We start from the raw sequence: 8,205 nt of genomic DNA on the forward strand, positions 1-8,205 counted from the left end.
ACTTGTATATTTGGGTTTTCGGTTGTGTGGGGGTTTTGGTAGGGAAAGGTTGTGTGATTCTTGGCTTTTGTTGTTGTTTTAAAGGCAGCAAGTAAAAGATAGAGTTGAGCAGGTGGGGATGTTGGAAGAACTGGGAAGAGTTAAGACAAGAAAAAGTATAAATAGAATATAGAGTATAAAAGGTTTTTTCAATTAAAATCTTTTGAAAAGGTAAAGAAAGCAGTAAGGTTCAGAGCACCCGAGATGGTAGTAACTCATAATCCCAGCCCTGAAGATTAGCCATGGGTTCGACACCAGTCTGGTCTACATAAAAAGTTTCAAGCATGCCACAGCTGCATAGTGAGACCCCGCGTCATTGCAGGACTCTACAAACAACAATACCAACTTGCCAGACAAATGTGCCCACTGGTACAGTAGTGGCATGACTGTGGTAGACGTACTTAACCACTTGCATTCCAATTGGATTGAGTCATGCTCCACTGGATTTCAGGTCTGATATGGGACTGGGGAGCCCATAACTGGGGAGCTGGTAAGGCCCAGGGAGAGCCTACTATTATTTTGTTAAATGAATGTGTCATCAAACAGCCTTCTAAGCATTTCTGTTATATATCCATAGATTAGAACTACTCTCAACCTTGGTCAAAGAAGTGTCTTTTTGCAGTGAGCAGTGGTTAATACAGAGACTCACTTATAATTGGACAAAGTCCCAAAAATAAATAACAACTAGTGCTTAACTCTGAATGGGACATCTATACCAGCCCTCATTCTCATAGGTTCACATCACAGAAGAGGTGGAGTATATAAGAACCAGAGAACGAGAAGCGCTGTGGAATGCTACCTTCTGCCCTGGGACTCATAAACTCACAGCAAAAGTGGCTTCCTGAGTAAGACTTGTACAAGGTCATGCCAGCCAAGATTTCAGCATGGATTAGTAAGGGGCTCAGGAGGTCACATGTTTAGCTTGGAGTTTATTGGTTATTAACTGCTAGGGGAAAGAGGGTAAAGTTTCCTTGAGAGTATGCCCACTGGTAGGTTGTTCATGCTCCAAAAAATGGCCCTACACCCATGTACATAGATAGGCATAGTACAATTTTTTCAATTAAATAATGTAGAAGAAAGAAAAAGAAGGAAAAGAAGAAAGGAAGGAAAGAAGAAAGCAAAGGAAAAGAAAGGAGTGAGGGAGAAAAGGAAGGAGGGAATGGAAGGAAGGAAGGAAGGAAGGAAGGAAGGAAGGAAGGAAGGAAGGAAGGAAGGAAGGGAAGGGAAGGATTGAACTACATAAGTGTATGAGATTACTTTGTAGCAAGAAATCTAATTTGTTTAGAGAAAAAATGAAGACATTTCTTATTTTATTATCAAATGTATAATGTTTTATAAAAACAGTTATCACACACTTTGAAAACTCTGTTTCTACTTCCATAAAGTTCATAGACTTCTACATTTTGTCATTTTTGTTTTAAATTTTGCAGTACTTGGTGGTTTTTTTTTTAAATAAATTCAAAGTAACCATGAAAAGTTGATGCTTTGCAGTTTATCACAATTCAGTTTCTTTTCCTAATGCTCCCTTAATTATTAATAATTATATACTATTATAAAGTTAAATATTGTTTCTTTTAAAAATTATTTCTCTTGCCCTTAAAACTCTTCATGTCACTTATTCCTTTATGATACAAAACAAGCACTTACTCTTTGTAATATAAAACTTGGATAAAGAAACTAGGGAATTAATGCAATTCGAACATGGAAAGAAATCCATTTTCATCTGAGTTTTGGTAGCAATGCAAAATTGTATAATATCCTCTCATAACAAGATTACCTCTAAAATCACAGTGATAACTATTTTTTAATAAGTATAAGAAAAAAGTCAATGCTGTGTGTTAACTTCAGGAGTCATTTTGTCATCTTAGAGTTCATAAGTTAAGATATGCTATCCATAAGCAAGCTTTTAGTCAGGAAATTTTATGCATGGGAGATAAACATAAGCATGCTTTGCTGAAGACTCCTGTGAACTAAATTCATCACATCCACCTCTGCTACGTTCCCTTGGTAACCACTGAGTGGCTGAGTCATATCACTTGTCTGGGTGTGAGTTACTAAAGTCTTTGATGGCAGACAGCCTCAGAGCCTTACGATGTAAAACCACTGTCCTATGTCTAGGAGAATTTCTGTCAAAAAATAAGTACAAAGCATTTTTTTTAATTATTCAGTCTATGAGTTCTGATTTTTTCCCTCTTCTCTCCTAACAAAGAGTGAGGAAAAAAGAGCAAGACATCAAATACGGATGGAGATCAAAAGGAATCTGTATGAAAGTGGCTTGAAAACTGGAGTTGTACAAAAGTATCAAAGCTCAGAAACCCAGTGATCATCACCATGTGGAGGAAATATGATTGGCCGCTCATTCGTCAACAATTAATCTTTCTAACACGTCCATCACACAAAAAAGCACAGCAGTTAATTTCTATCTTCTATAAAAGATGAAGTCCGAGGCAATGAATGATATCCTGATGCTTTATTCATACACGAGAGTCAGATGGCATCCCTTGATCAAGGTCACGAAGCAATGCAAATCAAATAAGACAGCAGTCGTACGCCCTACGTAAGAAAGAACATGAAGAAAGAATGATTGTGTTGTTTGTGTAGCCAAAAGACAAGGTCAAGGCAATCAGATTCACAGGGGTGGCACTGGGCTAGTATTGTTCTCTGGGTTTGTAATCTTCTGCCTGCAAAGTTCAATTCTTTCAGGGTTGATGCACTAGTAATTTCATTTTGAAGAGTATGTGGAAATTCTGAAGCTTGACTGACCCTCTTACTGTTTCTACAGAAATCCAGCTTCCAAAACTTAAAAGTGCAGTTCTCTTAACCATCAAATCTCTAGTTCAAAGTAATAGGAGTCCAGATAGCCTGAACCTGCCAGCAGGTTTTGCTTGTTTCCCAAGGTGTATTTATAGTATTGCCAGAAGCCTCTAATCTATGAGAGTGCATTATGGGAGAGCGCATTTGAAGCAATCTCCCTCCTCAGCTAATCGCTGCAGATTCTGATGAGTGTCCTCGCTGAGGATGAGTGACTCAGCTCACCAAAATTTAAAACACTGTTAGTCAGCACAGGGAAATTTCGAAAGGCGAGAGAGACATGCATGAAGGAAGACTCTCTGGCGTGTGTGAGAAGCAAGTTTTCACATGAGAGAAACTGATTGCTCATTGGCTCCATTATCTATACCCACCAAAGGAGGAGGAAAAGCCGTTCAGATTTCTGTTAACAAAATTTGGGGGTTTTAACTACTGGTTTACAAATGACATGTTTATTTTCTTTTTCCTTTTCTTTCTTTTGTTCTTTCTTTCCTTCTTTTGAAAACAACTTTTGTTTAAAATGCTTTTACAAGAATCCATAATTCATAAAATAGGTTCCAAACGTACAGTTTAGAAGGGTGTAATCAGTCACAGGCTAATTTGTGTGTTACAGCCAAAGGCTGCATCTGAGCAGTACCTAGCCAACTGTCAGTGCTTTAATCCTATAACCACTTTTAAACACCTCTGATAAAGTAACTTAAATAAAACCCTCTCTTAAATATTTGTAAGCATTAATGGGTTTTAAAAGTTAAAAAAAAAAAAGAAAGAACATTCCTTTGGTGACTTTGTTTTTCTTTACTTACTTCCTCTTCTCTAATACATTACATCCAGACCAGTTTCCCCTCCCTCCTCTCCTCTCAGTGTTCTGCCCACCTCCCCACTCCCCCAGGTCCATTCCTCCTCCATTTCCCTTCAGAAAGGTGCAGGCCCCCCAATGGATATCAACCTAACATGGCATAACAAGTTACAATAAGACTAGAAACAACCCCTCATATAAGGCAACCCAATAAGGGAAGAAGGCCCTAATAGCAGGTGGCATCCCCACTCCCACTGTTAGAAGTCCCACAAGAAGCAGAAGCTACACAACCAAATATGCAGAAGACCCAGACCAGAACCAGAGTCTGTGGTTGCCATTTCAGTTTTTATAAGCACCTATGAACCTTGCTTAGTTGATTCTATGGGTCCTGTTCTCCTACTGTCCTCAACCCCTTTAATTCCTACAATCTCCCCCTTTTCCACAGGGTTCCCCAAGTTCAGCCTAACATTTGGATGTGGGGCTCTTCATCTGCTCATCAGTTACTAGATGGAATCTCTCTGATGATGATTGGGCTAGGCATATGAGTATATCTGAGTATACCAGAACATCATTAGGAATCATTTCATTAGGAGGGGGCAATCATATTTGGTGTTATCCTAGGTCTCTGGGCTATTCAACTGCTGGTTTATGATCATTCAGTCTATGTAAGGCATGGGATCCCATTCATGGGGTGAGCCTCAAGTTGATCCATTCATTGGTTTGCCCCTCCCACAAATTCTGTACCACTATTACCTCCAGAACATCTTGCAAGCAGAACACAGTATAGGTCAAAGGTTTTGTGACTGTATTGATGTTCAAATCCCACCACTGGAATCCTTGCCTTGTTACAGAAGATGGCTGGTTCAGGCTCCTTATACCCCATTTCCAGGAGTCTTTTTTAGGGTCACCTTCATAGATTCCAGGAATTTTCACTACACTAGATTTCCACATCACCCCCCAAGTGCCAATTCCAGTCATCCCTTCCATACTCTGTCCCTCCATTCTTCACCACCATCCCCTAATCCCTCATGTTTCCAACCCCACTGCCTCCAGTCCACACGCAAAATCTAATCTGTTCTACCCAGGGAGATCCATGAATTCCCCCTAGACCTCTCCTTGACACTTAGCCTCTATGGGTCCTTTGCCTAAAGGCTAATATCCATTTATAAGTGACTGCACACCATACTTATCTTTCATCTAGTATCTACTTATGAGTGAATATATATATGCATATATATATACATATATCCTAGTTCAATCTATTTGCCCACAAATTAAATAATTTTTAACAGCTGTGTAATACTCCATTGTATGAGTTACCACACTTTTTTCTCTAGTTTTGGTTGAGGAACATCTAAGTTGTTTCCAATTTCTGGCTTCTATGAATGAAGCTGCTATGAAGATATGAGCAAGCATCCTTGTGATAGGATGGAACCCCCTTTGAGTATATGCCCAAGAGTGGAATACCTGGGTCTTGAGGTGGATCTACCCAATTTTCTGAGAAAAGGCTGTACTGGTTTCCATAGTGGCTATTCAAGTTTGCACTCCCATCACAGCAATGAACGTGTGTTCCCCTTGTTCCACATCTTTGCTGACATGACATGTATTATTGATCTAACCATTCTGACAGCTATGTCAAAATATACCAAAGTAGTTTTGATTTGCATTCCATCTTGCTCCTGATTTTGAGGCAATTGCTGTAAATTTCTCTCCATTTAATTTGGTATTGGCTATAGGCCTCCTATAAATTGCTTTTACTCTGCTTAGGTGTGTCCATGTATATTTTATCTCTCCACAACTTTTATCATGAAGGAGTGTTGAACCGAATTATTCATAAGCTTTTTCAGCATCTAATGAGATGAAATTGTTTTTCTTTTTCAATTTGTTTATAAGGTGGATTACATTGACCTATTTTTATATTTTGAACCATCCTTGACTTAGGGATGAAGAATACTTGATCATGGTGGATGATCTTTTTGATCTGTCTTTGGATTCATTTTGCAAGTATTTTATTAAATATATTTGCGCACATGTTTATGAGGGAAATTGGTCTTCAATTTTCCACTGAATCTTTGCGTGGTTTGGGTATCAGGGTAATTGTGGCCTCATAAAATAAATTTCCTTCTGTTTCTTTTTGTGGAATAATTTGAGAAGTATTAGTAATAACTCTTTGAAAAATCTGGTAGAATTCTGTGCTAAAACTGATAGGTTATTTCTCTACCAGCAAAATAAGCCAATTCAAACCAGATTAGAATATATTGAAGGTATGTTTATTAGGAAGGTGCTGTCAGGAGTTCACTGGCCCAAGGATTGAGGCTAGGGAAGTCATCATGGGGAGATTGGGGTGGAGAGAAATAGAGAGAGTGCACAGTTAGAGAGAGAAAAGAAGAGTGAGAGAGAGAGATAGAGATAGATAGAGAGAGAGAGAGAGAGAGAGAGAGAGAGAGAGAGAGAGAGAGAGAAAGAGAGAGAGAGAGAGATTTTTAAAATGTCTGGATTATATAAGAAGAAGCCTCTGGAGGCAGGGCAGCCCAGCCCCTGGGCTAGAAGGTTCAAGATTGGAAATAGTGTATACCAGTTAGGGACCGAGGGATTCTGGGAGAAACCAAAGGCCAGGTCTGCTTTATAAAATATGGACCTCAGTCCCTTGTTCCCATCTGAAACCAAGCAAAAACCACCTGACCCAGAGTTTGTTTGGTGTTTTTTTTTTGAGGGGGGAGTTTTACTTTTGGGGGGTCTATAGGTCTATTTACATTGCTTATCTAATCTTGATTTAACTTTGTTAAGTGATATCTATTAAGAGAATTGTCCATTTCTTTTAGATTTTTCCAATTTTGTGGAGTACTGATTTTTAAAGTGTGACCTAATGATTCTTTGAATTTCCTTGGTGCCTGCTGTTATGTCCCCCTTCTTCTTTCTTATTTTATAAATTTGGATATTCTCACTCTGTCTTTTAGTTGGCTTGGATAAGAGTTGACTTTTCTCATATAATCAACTCTTCGTTTCATTGATTCTTTGTATTGTTCTCTTTGTCTCTTATTTTCTTGATTTGAGGTTTCAGTTGATGGAAATTTTTCTCTTTCTATAATGATTGACCATTTTTCTAGTTATAATAGTCGAGGTTGGCATCTATGGGCTTTTGGAGTCGGTAGGATAGCTGTCTAGGCCCTTCTGGCTTTTAGAGTCTCCATTGAAAAGTCAAGAGTAATTCAAGTAAGTCTACATTTATATTTTACTTGCTCTTTTTCTCTAGCAGTATTTAATATTATTTTTGTTCTGTATGTTTAAAGCTTTGATTATTATGTGGAGAAAGAACCTTCTTTTCTGGTCCAATCTATTTAGAGTTCTATGTGCTTCTTGTATCTTTAGAGGCATCTCCTTTAGGATAGAAATTTTTTCTTCTATAAATTTTGTTAATAATATTTTCTGAGACTTAGAGCTGTAATCCTTCTCCTTCCTCTATTTCTATTTTTCTTAGCTTTGGTCTTTTCATAATGTTCCATATTTCCAGGTTGTTTTATGTCAGGAAATTTTTAGATTTAACATTTTCTTTGAATGACTTGTCTATTTCTTCTATGGTATCTTCAATGCCAGAAATTGTCTCTTCCATCTCTGGTACTCTGTGGTGAAGTCTACTTTCTCTAATTCCTGTTAGCCTACCTAAATTTTCCATTTCAGGATTTTCCTAGTTTGTATTTTCTTTAACACTTTTGTTTCCATTTCAGATCTTGAACAGTTATTCATTTTCTTCAACTTTCTTTGTTTGTTTGTCTGTTTTGACTTCCTTGGCTTTCTTTGGGGGAGTTATTCATTTCCTCCAATATTTTGTCTTTTCCTTGATTTTTTGAAGAGATTTATTCATTTCCTCTTTAAAGACCTTTATCATAAAGTCAGTTTTAAGTGTGTGTGTGTGTGTGTGTGTGTGTGTGTGTGTGTGTGTGTGTGCACGTGTGCGCACTTCAGTTCTCTGTAATACGGATGGCTTGCTGTAGTACAATGGCTGGGCTCAGATTATAACATATTGCCCTGCCTGTTGTTGATTGTGTTTTTATGCCATTGTCTGGGCACATAGATTTGGAATGATTATAGGTCTGAGGTGCTGGCTTATGAGTTTGTATTTGTTGGATGTGTGTTTTGTTCATTGGTTTGTGTTTCCCCTCTGGTCTTCTGGCCAGTGTTATCTCTGGTTAAGGAGGAGTTCCCTGCCCAGGTAAGAAGCTGAACTTCTTGACAGCCAATGCAGTTCTTTCAATAAGTGCCTTTCCATGGTTCCTGAGAAGATATATTTGCAATGTCTATATTTATTGAGCTTTCCGAAAGTGAGTTAAATAGCTGATCCTGTGTGAAGGAAGGGCTGGAGAACAGAATGAAATGCAAGGAGAATCTAGCGGTGCTGGGGAGGGGGAAGGTACTTATGCCCTGTCCATGCAAGACCCAGGAAAGCACCATGCCTCCCTTTGACCTATCCAGATCATACAAAGATCCAAGGTCAAAGGAGTAGAAACTTCTAAGAAAAGGAAATATACTTATCCAGGTTGGTAGGATCTATTTCATTTAAATGT

The sequence above is a fragment of the Rattus rattus genome, chromosome 7 (assembly GCF_011064425.1).
Source record: "Rattus rattus isolate New Zealand chromosome 7, Rrattus_CSIRO_v1, whole genome shotgun sequence".
Taxonomy (NCBI): domain Eukaryota; kingdom Metazoa; phylum Chordata; class Mammalia; order Rodentia; family Muridae; genus Rattus; species Rattus rattus.